At 45.4% G+C, this 15,489-nt stretch overlaps 1 protein-coding gene across 2 annotated transcripts in view; it reads left to right on the top strand.

Annotated features, from left to right (window-relative positions):
- Positions 1–7,383: 7,383 nt before the first annotated feature.
- LOC144145627 (vitamin D 25-hydroxylase-like) overlaps positions 7,384–15,489 on the top strand; it is a 52,498-nt gene continuing 44,392 nt past the window's right edge. The window contains exon 1 of one of the 2 annotated variants that reach the window (XM_077677299.1): positions 7,384–7,483. The gene's annotated coding sequence lies outside the window, so the exon portion shown is untranslated. Of the gene's footprint in view, positions 7,488–15,489 lie in introns of both variants that reach the window. The other variant, XM_077677298.1, reaches the window with a different exon arrangement.

The raw sequence follows: 15,489 nt of genomic DNA on the forward strand, positions 1-15,489 counted from the left end.
GAATAAGCCGTCTGGCGCCTCGCTTGCTCATGGCACGCCGGGCACCGGCTTCGGCGTTCCAGGGCTCCGACGGACGATGCCCTCTCGCAGTTAGCCGCCCTCTCTTGCTTACGGCGGCGGACACGGAAAAGATAAACCTTTAGAGTGGTTCTCTTTTTCTTCTTTCTTGTTGTTGGGTCCGAAATTACCCGATTCTGCTCTCTTTGCGGGCATAATACGGGAAACACACAGTCGCCGCTCTGGGAATAGGGAGGACACACCTGAGGCCTTTCGGTCTACTCGTCACTTGGACATCAAATAAGAGGGAGGGGGGGGGAAGGGGGGGGGAAGGGAGCCATCGCGTTCGCTTTGAAGCGTGAACTGGATGTCGGGGTGGAGGGAATTTGATGCTTTTCGTAACTAAACTTCGGTGGTCTACAGTGCGCGAAGACTTTGTATGTCTATGTCTTTACATTGCTTACATGTCTGTACGTCCGTATTGTTGTATGTATTCTTGTGTCTACAGCATTGTTGCGTCTAAACCATTGTTTTTACCTTCCCCTTATGTAACACCCCGCAAGGGCTACCTGAGGGTAACCTCAACATTGACGATGCTGCACAACTCAGCGGTTCTGCACGTGAAGTGAAAGTGTGTGATACCCTTTTATTGTACGGTTTATTGTTGTTTTTGCTTGTTGGCCTATGTTAGGCCCATCGCTGTTGTTCCTGCTGAAATTGTATGAATGCCCACCTGCTATGGTCTCGCCCGAGACTGGCAGTATTGAAAATAAAATAAATAAATAAAAATAGCTGTCAAGCCAGATAGAACATATGTTAACTCCGCCACTCCGTAAGCGCTCGCCCTATAATTGGTCGGAAACGTCGTACGCAGACGGTAGAAACAGCATAAAGAACCGAACCGCTGGTGTTGGTTTTGCCGCGGACTTGGCTACTTTACATGTGAATGCCGGGAACTAGGCATAGTGGACAGGAAAACACGGATCAGAAGGAGCAGTGAAAAGCGGTTGCTCATTTTTGACGGTGGGAAGCGGAAAGGGTCGCCAGACCAAGGGAATACAAGAGGGCCTCTCATCGTCCAGGTGGCGCCGACGGTATTGTTCCTCCGCATCTATGGCTCAAGGCAAATAATCCTTTTTAAAGAAAAGTTTTTCTACTTTTGTCCAGTGGTTTCGCCGCGAACGCGCAAGTCCTCCTTTTGACACTCCCTTTTACGGCTTCGCGTCAGCAGCGGGACCAGCATTCGGCAATGCCTGCAAGGCCTCCTTTTCATTCGTTCAGTTCAACCATGAGCACAGGCAGCCACGTGAATTGCGACCGATCAGCGTATCGGCCCCCATCCACTCGCGCAGCGTCCAACAAATGCTCCCAATGGTCGTCTCCGCCAACGTGACACGCCTTGCGCCGCGTTCGCCGTGAAAGAGGAACGCCGCGATCGCCGAGAATGAAAATGAGGCCGGGCGTCTATCTGTGAGCGTTTTACGGGACCAAATGGCTTTAGCCGTGGTCAGCAATACAGCTACATCAAAGGTTACCCAGCAAAACCAAGACTCAACCAGACTAGACAAAGCTTTTGCTTTGCATACATAAGGTTACCTGAACTAAGGGCGTGAATTTTTTTGGTCGCGCTAATGCTTGTGCAATAAGTTCGTCACGAGCGTTTGGCTTTCGTCGACACAGGCTCGTCAGTTTTTCTTAATGGCGACGAAATCTGCGAGGACTGGCCAGAAGAGAAATCCTGGTTAGGGCCTCCAAGGCACACTTAAGCTTACCAGCGGGGTCGTGAAAAGCAGAGGGATTGCTGTGATTCACGCTCGCTTTTGATATCACAATGCGCAGGCAGCGTTCTGTTTACCTGCCTGGATTGTTTGATCCAGTTGTTCTATGGAGATTATTTCCTTTGAATGAGGGTAATGTGCTCGACATGTGGAAGAACGGCTATCATTGCGAGCCAGAACTCCCTCAGTTTCATTTCGCGAACGCAATAATATACGGGCAACAACTACAAGGGGCAACTAACATCTAATGCGCAGGAGAGTACCTGTCAGGTATTACTAGCGCGTCTGTCGTAGCGATCGTGACATTATTTTTAGTCCCCGATGATCAGCGCCGAAGGTTCCGAGAAAGTTTGCTCCCATCTGAGGAGGGGGTGCGGCAGCTCGCGCGCTCAGCTAAGCGGTATCATCCGCCGTGCGCGCTGCCGCGACAAGGGTAGGCAGGAGTCCGGCAGAAGGTTCGAGGCCGGCCGTACAGAAAAAGAAAGGCTGGACCTCGCAGCGGCGATTTCTCGCCCTGCGAGAAGATAGGCAGAAGCGAATGTGTCGCTGAGGGAGTTGGTGAGTGAGAAAGCCTATTTAGGGTCAGAAAGCAGATGGTGTATGCCAGGGAGTGCTGACCAGGCTGCCTAGTGGCGTAGCTTGTACCGTTCACGCTGATGTGTTTGACACATATTTTCTTAGAGAAAATATAATATTACTTAGCTATATCCCTCAACAAAACAATGAAGAGGCGGTTTCACCCCCGTCCAAGTCGTTACTTCAAAAATGGTGCGAAAACGGTTCTTGTACATTCACTACTCAGGGTTGGCAGGCCGTGGCAGCGCCAATCAGACTTACGAGATGTATAGCGTGTCCCCATCCTGCCAAGCATGAGGGAAGACGTACTGAGCTTACTGCGTTTTCCCTATTTTCGAAGTAGAGAATCCGCGCACCGGAAAACTTGTAGGTTTGACGACGCTCGTAAAAAGCAGCTAGTTTTGCAGAATGCAACTTTCGACATGATGGGACCACTCCCACAGTCCAAGCGAGAAAACCCCTTCTTTCTGGTTATACCCGGCAATCTTGCTGAATCTTTCGAAGTGTTTCAACTTGGGATGCTATCATTTCACCGTGTCGTAGAGAAGCCGTTAGATACCATGACTCGCTTCGGCTTCCCCTCGGACGTGATTACTGACAATGCATGAAATTTTGCAAGCAGATCCTTCTCGGGTTGTTTTCAAGAGTCGCACCGAGGTAATTGGAGAACATTGGGAAAGGCCTTTGCCTTGCAGTGGGCGTACATAGGCTGATGGTGATGATGATGATGAACTGGGCGTCTTTGCCTGGCTGGCTTTCGCGACAAGTATTGAGCAAATACGCGACGAATTTGACACCACTTTAAGAGAACATTGAAAACAAGGTTGGTTTCGAATCGGAAACCGCACTGCTGAACGCGACACCTTCGCTATCGCACTATGCAGATACGCTCCGACAGCGCTTTTTTGTAAGCGATACATGGCTTCAGAAACCCATCGGAAGGATGCCCAACAGTTTCGGATCTGTTGGAAATTAACTTCTTGATCTTTAATTTTCGGTGTAGCGTCATAGAGCAAGCTGAGCAGTATAGCAAAGGCCGTAGTGAGCTTGTTTGCAGCATTGATGGTATTGTGCTAATGAGACGCACCCAATCAGCATTGCAGCGCACGGATTTACCGCAGCCTGCCCAGCTAAATGGGAAGGACCACGCCAAATTAATGTGCGGAAAAACGGCGCTCGAGAATAAATTGCAATCGCTGTAGTGTCACGAGCTGGTTTGTCCTGTGTACATTAGCTTTCTCAATGATTATGACGTTTCAAGAAGCAATGTCGAACAGGTGATTGGGGAACCAGAAAGGAGGATTACCCGCTCAAATAAAAAAATGATGGCTGGTAGGGTTCGCACGCATCGCCACGACATCAGGGTGAGGTAGTATAGTACCTACAACTGATAGGTCTAACGCGGATTTACCCCGGAGTAACCGCGAGCGCTGCGGAATCATCAGTTGAAGTTTCATTGCGCCCCAACGTGGCTGTGCGAAGCGTGATTTAAAAACTAGACTTGAGACAAGCCTGGGCCTGCCTCACAGCAATCGCTTCAAGTGCGAACCCGGAACCTCTTCCCACGGTCTGGGATCGTACTGGCCTTTGGAGGTATGAGGAGGCTCTAGTTGGGGCCGTGTTGGACGACCGGGGCCTGCTCTATGGTTGGGGGTCTACTGAGCTTTTCGAGGAGTTGCGGCTAGATGTGTAAGTACCCATAAATTTGAAGGGGATTGGGAAAAAACGGTTTTCATGCATTTCAAGAAAGAATAAACAAATCAAACGATGGTGATTTCGCAATGATTCATTAAAAAAAACAAATTACGGACGCCGCAAAAAGAAAATACGGAAAAGAAATGTATATTAAAATAAATGAGTTGAGTGAGGTTTGATTGCAAATTTCCAGAGCCGCAGGCAACTTTGGTAACTACACCGGCAGCGCGTCACGCCGGTTGGATTTAGCAAGAATTGTCAGTAGGCGTTCCGCGTGAGAGGGGAACGTGACGGCACCGCCGACAGCATGCGGAAATGAAGAACTCTTCGATATTCGCTGGCTTTAGGGTTTAAATCACGAACAGATTTAGGTGCCCGATGAATTTTTGTGTTAACACTGAAAAAAAGATAATTTTTACATGCTGCATCACAAATGTCTAGCAGAACTTCCGCTCTCAAAACCTGCTCACGATGTCACCTCAATGCATTGATTTCAGAAAACGGTTACCTCACTGCAGATTAGTCGCATCTCAAGAAATATCACCGGACGGGCTCGGTATGCGTTTTTTAATGTTATCCTGCTTGAAAACTAGTTTTTAATTTGTTATCGTTTTTTCCCCACACATATATGGCTGTGGCCCTGGCAGAGAGGCATCTGTTGGCACAGAGCTGGCAGTTAACTCCTGGCTTTGGGACTGCGCAAGAAACGAGGGCATTGACTTGTCTTGGGCTTGTCATCGCGGAACTATTATTGCAGCGCGGAGCAGAGGAGATTCGTGACCAGGGCGTTGTCTCAACCAATCTGGCCACGCGAAGAATTTCCCTAGCCGGGAGAACGGGAACGTGTTCCGGCGATCGCCCATATGGTGGCGACAGCACCAGAGTGGCATGTCGCCCCACCCAGGCAGTGCTCAGTCCCCGTGTGGGCCGATAGCGCAGCCCTAGAGGGTAGCCAGGGGCCCTACCCTAGACAGTTGTCTTGGTTTGATACGCACTAGGACTCCATAGACAGTCTCTATTAAGGCACCCACGCTCAGCGCGGTAGACAGTGGGGTATACAGATGTTGGGATGGCTCACTGCTCCTGCTCAAAAGCTCTCCAGCAACCTCTTTACACCATTGTTAGGCCTTCTTCACGTGGCGTAGCCTCACAAAGTAGCCTCAGAAGGAGGAGAGTAACAGCACTGTAGCCGAGTGAAGTCGCCGGAGGTGCGAGGGTGTGCCATATTGCGGGAGCGCGGTTTGGCATATACAGTAAAGTGATAGAGAAATATTACATCTCTACTGCGGTGGCAGTCTGGTGCTTGAGTGAATGGAGTTGAAAGGCACTGTGTTTTTGGTGTACGCGCGTATGTTCGAACACGGACTCGGTTACAGCTTTTGGGTCACGACTGTCATCATATGAGTAAAGAACTCTTTGCAAAACTACGGTGAACGTGAGTTGTTTTGCGTGCCGTAGAGAGGAAGTCCACAGTATTCAACCGGAACACGAGCACATGACAATGAACTTTCTGTAGCAATACATCTGAAAAACAACTGAACTATTGTCGTTCTGTTAAGTCGAAAAATTAACCCTTACCTTATATGGAATGCTGCTCTAGAACATCGAACGACAACATCACAGTGAAAAATTACCGAACGGGAAGCGCAAGGCTGCAACAGGCTCTGACACAGACTGCTACAACCCCTACCACACGACTGCCGTTTACACAGGGGGCTTCTAACTTTGCGTATCTACTATTTCCGCGCGTGGAAGAATCTCAAAAGTTACCTCGGCGAAAGCTTGGACCTTAGACAGTCTTGACCAAAACTGACGATCTCGCGCAAGGTTACCGATGTGCGCTTAATTTTATTTTATTATTTTAATTTTATTGTTTTATTTTAAACTTTCTCCTCGATGTTTTCCTAACCTCCGACTTCAAATCCTCCATGTAGCGAGACGAAAGACCTCTTTACCACATTGCTAAACACTCCATACGCCTTTACCGCACGTATTATCACTTTCGATAGCTGCTCCTGCATCGACCGATGCTGTTTGGATGGGTTGCAATGTCCTCTTCATATCTGTTTAATAGAGGTGACCTATGTTTAAGATACGTAGTACTTGTTTCAAAGTCGGCAATCCGTCACAATGCTTCAATCTCCCAGTAATGGATACGCGCCGTTAATCGTTATCTCTGGATTGCATGCAGAATACCGGGCTAAGGGTAGTGAGTACACCCTGTCCAAGGTTATTCAGGACTTATTCACAGCTGCCATGCTAGCGACCAGATTGGCTTCGCTCTTGCAATGAGGCGCAACGTCCAACAATTACGTTTCTTTTAGAGGCGTAGTTTTGTCTGCATCCATCCCGCCCCAAGACGTTTAGATACTAGATGCGTGCTAACGCACAAAGCCAGAAAAATCCTAATGGCATTGGGAATCAGAAATTAACATCCCGACCCTCGATCAGTGGAATGTCGCATAAGAGCGGTGATGTAGAATACTTGCGTACACCTGGTTACCCCACTCCTTTAAAGCAAATTATTTTTGCTAGGTCATACTTTTAGTATTTTTCGTGATTTATAGCCATTTTTTTACAATTCTGATTCACGTCATACGAATCACTTGTCCAACTTCTTGAGTTCCACAAAGCATTGCTCAAGGTGGCGCCATTACTGCCAACAGCCTTCAAGCACCCTCGTGTTCTATACATGTGTTGTTCTTAAACGGTGCATAGTCGCAATTACACGCTTTAAAAAACAATCCCGGTCTCTCTCTAGTAACCTCGTTCTTGTCAAAGCTACGCTGGTCATGCAGTTTTTTCTGTCAAAGCAGGCCCCATTTATCCCCATCTCTCACATCCTCTTTCTCTCTTGGCGTGTCTATTTCTATGCTAGGGAGACGAAGGTTTCCCGTAGTGGACCTTATAAGGGAAGTCATTTCAAACGGATGACACTGGGAGACGTCGCAAGATTGTTTTTTCTACTCTTGCGCCTGCCGGTTCTACAACTAGTTCATAAGACATAGAAAACACTGCGGTGATTTCGTTCTCTCGCCCTATATGTTCCCGTTTCGCTATTTAAAATCGAGTGAAATAGGTAACTCATTTGTTTTGTTTTTGTTTTAAGAAACATTCCGCACGTCGTAACGCTAGTCGACCAGGGACGTATAATTGAATCTGCATCGTTTCGTGATAAAAAATGCTAAACTAATTACCGCAGGCAGCTTCTCTCCGATAGACAGGCAGAAACTCACCTGCAGTGTTTTTTATTTGCCAGACGAGAACACGATACGCGACATCCCTTCCTAAACCCTGTGACTGACAGACAGTGAATAAATTTTATAGTATACCTGTACTTGAAGCCAAGCTATTGTGCACATATATGGCTCCATTTTTGTGGGGAAAGTAGGCCGTCCTTTTCTGCCTGAGAGCCTGCATCGTACCTCGTCAACTTTGTACGTGAGTACATTGGCTTTTAATTAGAGCTGGCAGTCCTGCGCACAAAGGAAGATTAGGGAGCACTGAAGTCATTTTATATAGTTTCACTGCAATTCTATAAATTCAACGGGAATTTTTAATCCACCATAAAAGTCACCCTGAAGGTGGCATCTTCACTGCCCAATCAATCAGAGTAGGTACGTGGAGAGTCTGGGTAGGCATGGTGGCTTCGCAGAAAGTGAGAATTTTTTATTCGGCCCTCACTGCCTGAGCACAGCTGAGAGCGTTGTTGGAAACTTATCTTGAGTGGCATGTAACCGGCCTCGAGACCTTTCTTAAGTGCGTAAGGAGAAGCTTCTGTTCTGAAGATTGGAAGTTTCATTTAAACGGCATGGCAGACGCGCGATGTGGCAATAAAGTTTCGCCTAAAGAATGCATTATTCGTCCGCATTCAAAGCACATGAGCAGCCATACGTGTACTTGAAAATATCAACATAGAACACACAAATATTTGCTAGCTGATCATAGAGCTTGGACGTGGTAAATCTTGCAAAACAGTAGGGACACAACAAGGGGAATTTGCACAGCACGAGTGCACGTGCCTATTTCACGCCCATTGTTTCTTAAATACAATTAAACTAAGGCCGGTACCGTGCATTGTAGTTCCTTTTTCCTGCACTTTAAATAATCTGAAAATTTAGGTTACCGTAATTCGCCAAAAGCCCTGACTGACACGGTATCTTCTGACGACAATTATAACCTGCCTACTAGGATAAAGTGCTATTCTTCTATAATATAGTAGATTCACAGAATCCGCGGGCAAATACCAGGTTTACTCGGAAAGTGTCACCTTAGAAGCTATAATGCTTTCTCATTCAATGTGCGTCAGCATGTGCTATTGTACCACGAATGTCCGGTTCTTTTGTATCGAGATTAGCGCACTGGAAGGTACTAATGGAGATTAGTACCTTCCCTGGTACTGTGTTGTCTTGTTTGGTTCCTTGTTTGGCAGGCATTTTACTTTTGGGGGCTATTGGCTGCTGGCAACGACGGGTGTTTTCACCCCATGGATAAAACTGCTTTCTTAATATTTTCGATGTTGCTAAAAGTCAGGTTTTTTGTGTATAAAATCAGCCATATTTTTCTAAAAAAAATTAGACACTTCACACCTGATGTTAAATAGGCAAAGCACCCCGACAAAGCAGGCTGGACTTCATAAAACGACTTATAAAACATCGATGCACAATGTTGCTTCCTATTTAAGTTATTGTTTTATGTTTAACGCACCGAAGCTGCACAGGTGATGAGGCGTGCGGTAGTATAGGGCTCCGGAATAATTTATACCATCTGGGGATCTTTAACGTGTACCGAATCTCAAAAACACGGGCGTTTTTGCTATACGCATCTATCGATGTTACTTCTATTCATAAACCCCAAGTTTTTCTATTAAATAAAAGTTTATGCCTAATTTTAAATAAAATTATTTAATGTGTAATGTTGCTGCTAGTGATAAATCCTTTCTTTTTGTATTTCTCTTAAACAAACCCTAACTAGTGCGGGCCATGACGCCTGCTGGTTGGCCGAACAAATGACCCGTGGCCGAAAAATAGCTTTTGGATATTGTATTCTCGTCATATTCACCTAGGGCGGGCCATCCGGAAGCAATTTCGGTTGAACGAGAGCAAGTAAATTCACTGCCTTTAAGATATTTTTCTGCGTTTAACGTCTTGAGAACCTTGTGTGAATAAAGACCACTTATCTGTTCCCTTATAATTTAAAAATCGGTCATAAGACACCTCTCGTTTAGGTTTCTGCAATCATCCATGGTGCAGGTGCAGGTTGGTTTTCAATATTTTCTCCCCGCTTTTCAAGAGCATCAAGGACATCAGAATTAAGGTTAGGCTATAAACGCAGGTCTGCTTACTTAGATTACCTAACTATTTTTAAATACTCTCGTACAAGTACTAAGAGAAGTAACCAGTCGTGTATGCTATCATATTGCTGCGCCCAAAGAAGGGCGCTAACATTGGACTAACTTTGCTAAAGCGGCACGTCATAGGCGGTGTAAGCTCCGCTTTCAGGCTGTGCTCTTTCATTTGGGAGCCGGCAGCTATGGCCATCTGGGGTTTTGTTGCTACAGACATGGAAATGAGATTTCCCTTGGTGGGTTGGTGACCCCCGCACCCAGTCTGATTGGCGCGTGCAGAGTGCATGGTTTGAACTGTTTCTGCGAGTAAACAAGCAGATAGTTAATAGTTTCTCTGGATACCGATGTAAAGCGCGACAAAATTCGTATGTGGTTCTGTCTTAAATGGCGAAACTCTTTGTTCGGGTAATATAAACCTACCTAATCAGGGCACCTGCCACCTGTGCGATGACGATAATCTTTGTTGGCATCCGTACTCCCATGACAAACATAAGTCAGGAAAAAAAACAAGGTCCAAGCTTCAGTGGTACACAGAAATCTACATGGCGTTTCTATAGCCAAGTGCACTGCTACAAGTTTCGGGAGTCTAACAAAATGGCTGTGGTAGGTCGTTCTTTTTTTGTGGGCGATGTGGCACATAGATAGAAGAGTCTCCACTATTTAGGATAGGAATACTCGATATCTGACACTCAATAATTGCCCCAGAGCACAGTGACGTAAAGCAAATATCGAATCGCGCCTGGCGGTAGCGCACTTGGATTACCATAACCCGTTGCCAGATCAATGGGGATAACAAGGACAGGAAAATCCCCTATGACGACGTCGGAGTGGAAGATTTTGCTGTGGTAGCGGTTACATTTTCACGCTAAATTATAACTGTTTTTGCTCCATACGTACGCACTCAGTGACTGTTCGAAAGCACTTACTAAGTGAGAAAATCTCACCGGGGAAACAAACTCTGTCTTCTTTATGGGCGGCTCAATGCGGCACTGGCCGGTAGCTAAGACCAAGGTGGCTGCTCCCTACTGCACGCGAACAGTAACACGCCTTTATATAGAAAGGGGATGTAAAGGCTCATCCACGGCAATGTATACCCGGAGCTAGGACGCCGGACGACCTTATAATTCCAATGATGGAGATTAACCATGGTCGGTCATGATTGAGAAACAAGGTATCTAGATGCCCCTCTTCGATGACTCGGCTGCAGACGATGATGCGGTCGTTGTAAGTCAAGACACGTAGAGCACAGTGATTGTGACAGAGGGCTTTGTTCTGGATGAATAACTGACCGGGGGAACAAGTCGTCCGGAACTGAAGACCCTAGACGAACGGATGCCAGAGGCTGCGGGGGAGTGTCTGACTAACCGAGGGTGGTTCCGCAACGCACTTATACTGAAGGGTATTATGCAGGAAGACCTAGTTTAGGAAGAATCCACTGGGGAATTGTCTGTCAAAAACTTCATTCAGGGGGAAACCGACAACAGCCTTGTTATTACAAACAAACGTTTAGACACAGGTGAAAATAACCTGGGCGGACCGACCTCGTGACATCTCGTCTCTGAAGTTGCCAGAGAAACAGTTCAAGTTAGACACAACGTGCAGAGGAGACATGAACCGCATGGAAAGCTGGCGCTCATCTTCCTTAATGACAATTTCATAACTGAAGCGGTGACATTTATAGAAGGCAAACCACCCAGCGTCAGCAACGGTAAGCTGGCCACCCAAAAGTGTGGTCGGAATTGTCGGCTGTAGACGGTGGTGGTGTTTGCTGTACCGAGCGTACAAACAAAAACGAAGTCGTTCCGGCTTTCATCGCCTTAAATGTCCAGCTCCTAAGCCAAGTTCCCTCAAAAAGGAACCAGCACCCTTATGGGCGGTCACAGACACCCGCGTACAGCATCTGTAACTATTGTAGATCGTCAACCACCCTGTGCACGTCTTATTATGTTGACTGCGGTTGAGAAATGCGGATGTCCCTTCTTTCTCCCGAGAGGCTTTCGGAATCTTGTGGTTGCGTGGAGAATTGTGGCGTGTATTACGAATACTTCGCCCTTTGTTGGGATCAAAATCCTCGCATTATTGTATTGCAAAGCCAGCACGCCGGCAAATAGCTCCCAAAGTATACCCCACTCCTCAGCAGGCACCACAAAAAGCAGGCGGTCTCACAAAGGCCACTGAAACTAAGAGCGCCAGGTGGCAGACGAATTAAAAAGGGGCAGCAAGACTTCGGCGGGCGCTCTTCTTTTTGTTTTTCTTCTTCCGATTCGGTGCGGCTATGAAACGCCCGCTCAAGACAAGACCATGTAGTATCTTTGCAATGTTGTGATGTCACCGTGGCATTTCTTCGTGCCTGCATCTTCAACGGCGACCAGAGACTTTGAGGACTGCAAGGTGGTCCCGGCTTCCTGAATATTCGCCTTCCTCTCCGAAATACCTGGCCTGAACCGGATCAACACTTAGAAGGTAGCCCACTTTGAGTACGAGACCGCGCCGCATCTGCGGCCTGGTCTGTGATAATAAAAGACCCTTCCGTCTCACATAGGTGTTGAACTGTTTCTGTTTTACTTAACTTCTTTACTCCATAACATTGGCCTTTACTCTCCTCATCTCTACCATTTCTGCAACGTTTGACATCTTGTGGCTGTACTATTTTGAGTTTCCAGTCTCGTATGTTTTGTGTCCTCGTGCCTGTTCCTTACTTCATCTATGATGTGCGCTCCTGTCTGCGAAAGCCGTCCATCAGACGACAGCACCCCCCCCCCCCAATCACTGGTAATCTGTGGCGTCGATGGGTTAGTTTATTCACCACAGCCGGCCACCGAGTATTCTCAACAGCACCCCCAGAAACCGTGACAGTGCCTATGAGAGTGGAAAGCAATTCCTGGCTCCAGCGATACAAAAATCGATTCACATCCTGCTGCCTAACCCGCAAAGCATAAGAGTATCGAAGTGATTGAAATATAGTTTTGTAGTATCAGAGCTAGGAAGTGCACTTGACCTTCTACACTCCGTAGGTACCACTCCGTAGGTACCACTGTCTTCGTTTCATAAGAGAAAAAGAAAAGAATCGCCCTACAATTTCCCACATTTTCTACTTCGGTAAAAAAACGGCAAGCGCTCAAAGTTTAAGAAGCGCTTACCAGGCTTTTTCAGGGCAGCCTTTGTGCAATCGAATCATTTTTTACATCACAGGCCACAATTGGTAATGATCTTCTAAGGGATGTGTGGTCGCCAGAGAAATAGCTTTTTTTATAGAAAAGCCCAACTCCGAATATGTTCTTTCATCTGGTGTCTGGCTACAAAAATGGTTGACATTTCATTGGCAGATTTATTCTTCCCCATTAGCAGTGGATTCGAAGAGGTCGTTGACATTGCCAACCTAGAAACATACATGATTGACACATTTGACTTGAAGGCCCGGTAGTAGCGAAAATGGAAATTAAGGTGTCTCGTGTCACAAAAGGTCGGAATTCTCTGATAACGTCCATCAGAATTCAAATAAAGTCAGCGCGTAGATAGGACAGACCATAAAATGTAGCAGAAAAATACATACAAAAGAACTGGCCGATATCTAATTTACAAGAACAACTGCCAGTGGAGCACAGCTGTCCTGGTTTCTGTTTCGCGAATAGCCAGTTCTATCCACTGGAAAATAACTGCTCGGAAAACACCCGCATGATCCTCAATTTACCCGCACAACCACAATTACAATACAGAAGTTACAACTCTCATTTCCGTGCTTTGGCATCAAGAGTTCGAAACGCTAAATTTTCGAGCTCTCGTTAAACGACACTTAAATTGTCTGACAACAAGAACGGCCATGAAGTAGAAAGAATTCGGCCAGGTAAAAAGCAAGAGCTAAAATGAATGCATTACTGTATATTTGGCACATGTTTACGGTCCGTGAAGCAAAAGGCGCTCTCCCAATAAACATAGTTGGTGTGTCCGATGGCTGGGAAGTGTCAATAGAACACATTATAGCGAAACAGATTGCATAATTTCTAGAAACACACTCTATAATAACACATTTTCTGCACGGCTTTACAAGAAAGTATTCGACCGTGACGCACCTTGTTACCGTTAGGGATGAGTTTGTCGGCGCTTTCGATAATAACATTCAGACACCATTTTTTAGCCTTTTCTAAGACCTTTGCTAGAACTCCTTATAAAAAAGTGATCGAAAATTTTAACAAAGTAGCTTTCCGAAGGTATTTGTCACATGGGTAGCTGAATACTTGAAAAATCGGGTGCAGTAGGTCGCCATCGAGGGTCACAATTCGAGTGTTTTGCCAATCACGTCAGTTGTACCCCAATGCAGTATATTGGGACACGTGCTATTTTTCTGTTACATAAATGATTTTGTCGATGTAATTGAGCCAGCCTGCAAGCTTCCATTGTTGGCAGATGACTCTGTTATATTCGTGAAGTTAATAACACACATATTCAAATAAAGCTAAAAAATTCTGGACTACCTATACAAAGGGTGCAACAATTGGGGTATGATTGTAAATGCAGAAAAAGCAGTTTTCATGTTTATAACTAAAAAAAACATCTTCCTTTCAGTATTCTTATTCCATTGGTTCATTTACAGTTATACAGGTCAATACCCTGAAATATTTAGGTGTAACATTCACTGCTAATCTGTCCTGGAAGTCACACATTAAAAACATGTGTGCGTCTGTTTTGAGAAAGTTACGTTTCTTAAGACACAAGCTTCGCAAATCACCACCAAATGTAAAACGTCTCTGTTATCAATACTTCATTCGATCAAACTTAGAACACGCATGCATATTAAGGGATCCGTACACAAAATGTAACATCGATATATTGGAAAGAAATTAGAGGAAAGCGGCCCGCTTTATGCATTCTAAATTTCTTCGCACGGACTCTCTATCGGAACTAATGCCAGCGATCAACATTCCACTATTTCTGTAGAGAAGAAGGCGTCGCCTTTTGGACTTCCTGAGTTCATTTCTTAACCATAAATTTGCGATTGACCGCCCATTAAATTTAACCCCTTTGTCAACCAGACATACACGACATCACCAACCAAACTTTTCAAAACCATATTTTCCAAAAACATGCCTATAAATTTTCTTGTTTTCCACACACGATGTCTCAGTGAAACTCCCTGTCAGAGCGTGACGCCTAGCATAGCATGTATACTTGTCGCATTGTATATGTTTCACTATGTAGCACTGCATATATCTTCTCATTGGGCTTACTGGTATTTATTGCGTTCGTGATGAAGCGTTGTTCGCCATTTGGCTAATTGTGATTCGTGATTGCCCGTCCTGCTTGGACCACGTGTTTTCGTTTGAAGTAATAAATAAATAAATAAATAAATAAATAAATAAATAAATAAATAAATAAATAAATAAATAAATAAATAAATAAATAAAGAGACAATAAAAATTTCTAAATAAAAAAATAAAAGCGCGAGATTAAACCAAGAAAGGATACGTATTTGTTAAACAGCAGGGCTTCGGGGCTTAGTTTTTCATAAAGTGTTTTGAACGGTAATACACCAAGGCTGTAGGTCTGCGCTGCGTCAAGGTGAACGCTTACTTTACTGTGCCCTTAGAAAGGGACTCAGTGGCTCGTCCTTCCTTTAGTTTTGTTTTCAAATGGAAAAGGCACTATACTGTATCAGCGAAATTATTTCAACTGCGCTGTGGGATACGGCACTTTAAATGGCGTACTACATATAGCTTTTTATTTGGGTTGGAGACACACTATTGATAGCTGGAAAGAACGAATGTTCAAATGATTTTAAGACTGACAGCCCACGATAAAGAACAAAAGCGGAGACGAACACAAAAATATAAAGAAAACATACCGTGAAATAAATCCCAATTGCCAGGCTAGGGCTCAACATACTACCATGACGAAAAACAAAGATCTTCCTACTTAAAGTGCGGTTCCAATCAGCATCAGGTGCATCTCGAACGCCCTGCACCTCAGAGAAACTATGTGCGCCCAATGATTATGAGGTGTTTTAAGCTTGGTGACAGAGACGTAAAAGGCAGCCTAACATTTTTCCCACCCAGAGTCAAATCGCAGCCTTAGTGCGTCCTGCAGTAAAAGCACCGCACT

This window comes from Haemaphysalis longicornis, unplaced genomic scaffold (assembly GCF_048455015.1).
Source record: "Haemaphysalis longicornis isolate Haplotype H1 unplaced genomic scaffold, Haemaphysalis longicornis Haplotype H1 scaffold_7, whole genome shotgun sequence".
NCBI lineage: Eukaryota > Metazoa > Arthropoda > Arachnida > Ixodida > Ixodidae > Haemaphysalis > Haemaphysalis longicornis.